Source organism: Lactuca sativa, chromosome 7, assembly GCF_002870075.4.
Source record: "Lactuca sativa cultivar Salinas chromosome 7, Lsat_Salinas_v11, whole genome shotgun sequence".
NCBI classification, from domain to species: Eukaryota; Viridiplantae; Streptophyta; class Magnoliopsida; order Asterales; family Asteraceae; genus Lactuca; species Lactuca sativa.
The window spans coordinates 123683277-123685490 of NC_056629.2; the positions used below are offsets into that span (position 1 = coordinate 123683277).

At 33.6% G+C, this 2214-nt stretch overlaps 1 long non-coding RNA gene across 1 annotated transcript; it reads right to left on the reverse strand.

The window, feature by feature from the left end:
• Positions 1-661: 661 nt before the first annotated feature.
• LOC111897162 (uncharacterized) lies at positions 662-1937 on the reverse strand. Its single transcript, XR_002852119.2, has 2 exons — positions 1181-1937; positions 662-928 (listed from the first exon to the last, which is right to left on the reverse strand). It is a non-coding gene; the product is annotated as an uncharacterized LOC111897162 (long non-coding RNA).
• Between the last annotated feature and the right edge of the window lie 277 nt (positions 1938-2214).

Consider the following 2214-nt stretch of genomic DNA (forward strand, 5'->3'; position numbering starts at 1 on the left):
CATTGACACAAAAATACTTATGAACTCACCAGCTTAATGCTGATAAACTCTTTCAAAATAACTTGTATTCTCAGGTCATCAGTAGACAGGTACCGATGCCAGCTTTTGAGATGATGGAGCGTACTCAAGACTCATCATCTTATTATTTTGATTTACGTTATATTTTTGGTGTCTAAAACTGTACAGAACACGCATGTATAAAATTTATATATTTAATGCAATGGATGATGTTGTTTGCCTATTTACATTTACTGTGTTGTGATTACCTTACATGACGTCCTCCGCCCCAGAACGTTTCCGCCGTTCTTGGTTTTGGGGTGTGACAAATGGTCCCTGTGATATGTATTTTTTTGGAGTTTTAATAACCTCGACTTTTTTAGATTAGTGGTCCTTTTGAACTTGTTTTGTTGTATTTTTGGTCCATCTGAATAGTGAAATGGCTGTAATACCCTTGGGGTATTTATTTTCCATTTTTCTTTCATTTCTTCATAAATCTAATATTAATAATTAAAAATATAAGAAGGACCCACCTTTTCTCTCTCTCTCTCTCTCTCTCTCTCTCTCTCTCGTGTGCAGAAACAACAAGCAACATTCATTGTTAACGTAAATGTATTCCCAAACGAGCAAGAACACAACAAGATTCGAGCACCACAAATCCAGATTAAATAAAAAATTGCACATTTTTAAGGCCATTTTTTTAAACATCTGATGCACAAACAGATTCTTAACATCAATGATTCGAGTTGTTTCAAGCATAGCCACAATCTAAAAAAACAAAAGATATGATCTCAAACATGTTCAGAGATCAACCGTGAATTCAGATCCTAAGATTCAAAAATAAAATATGATAGAAAAATAAAAACCAGATGGGATATTGCTCCACCTCTCAGTTTCATCTGTCATCTTCACCACCAAGAAACCTCTTTATCTAAATTCAGAAAAAAAAACACCACAATCTTTGTTATTTCTCCTCCAATCAGAACCTTTTCTCCTCAACTCCTCCAATATTCATCGATGGATTTGATTTTGAGAACAAATTGATTGTTTCAAAATCCTTTCCAAATCAATTATTTCCAGAACGTTTCCAAACATAGGTATAACGATTGTTTCCTAATCTAGGTTTCAAATTTGTTTATCAAGAAAAAACACACATGACGAGACATATCAAACAAAATCATACCTCACTGTTGAAGAATCTGTATTTGAAATCAACAACCTAAAAACCCAGAAAACTCGGGACGACCCAGATGTTGAAATTTCATGGGTAAACTTATGCAAGAAGATTCAACTACCCAGAAGAACGGAAAAGAATTAAGTCAAAATTCCTGACCCCCTTTACGAACAGAGATTTAAGGCTTCAGTTCCATTGCTACTCTGAATCTTTTGATCTACAAAAAAGCAACCTTACGGATGAAAAAAAAATGGAGAGATGGTCTTGCGATTTTAGATACCTTCTTATCCTCGTTGTAATCTTCATATTCGCAGTATTCAAGGGTTATTTGGTTGGAGATTGGTTTCAAGGTAGGTGTGATGGGTTTCAGTTTTGGGTTTAAAGGATCTTGGAAGAAATTTTGGGGGTTCATGAATGGTTTCTGGAAAATCAAGAAGAAAAGCTTTATGGGTTCGTGAATAATTTATGGGTTTGTGAATGTGATGTTCTTGTTGTTGAAATCAGGAAAAAAATGTTCTTGAGATTCATATTCTTGTGTATTTATCACTAAAGAAGAGAGAGAGAGAGAGAGAGAGAGAGATGTGGGCCCAAATTAATTACTTGTTTTCTTTTTCATTTAAATTAAATACAAAAAATATAAAAAAATAAATCATAAGGGCATTACAGTCATTTCAAAATACCGAGGGACCAAATCCGCAACGAAACTAGCTCAAAAGAAGCACTAATCCAAAAAAGTCAGGGTTTGGACTAAAACCCCAAAAAAATTGCGTACCACAGGGACCATTTTTGCAATTTTGTATATGTATGTATGTATGTATGTATGTATCAATACCCTCTTATGTAAAGGGTAATCGATCAAGAGGGTTTGTATAATTAGAATATGTTATCTGATTACCTCTTGGTTTACGAAACTTATTTTTCAGTAAAGATGTTTTCAAAGTAATTCTCTTGTTCTTATTTTTACATTTATATTCTTGGTGAATTGATTGTTAAGGGACTAACAACTAGTATCAGAGCAGTGTTTAGAATTATCTAAAGTGATT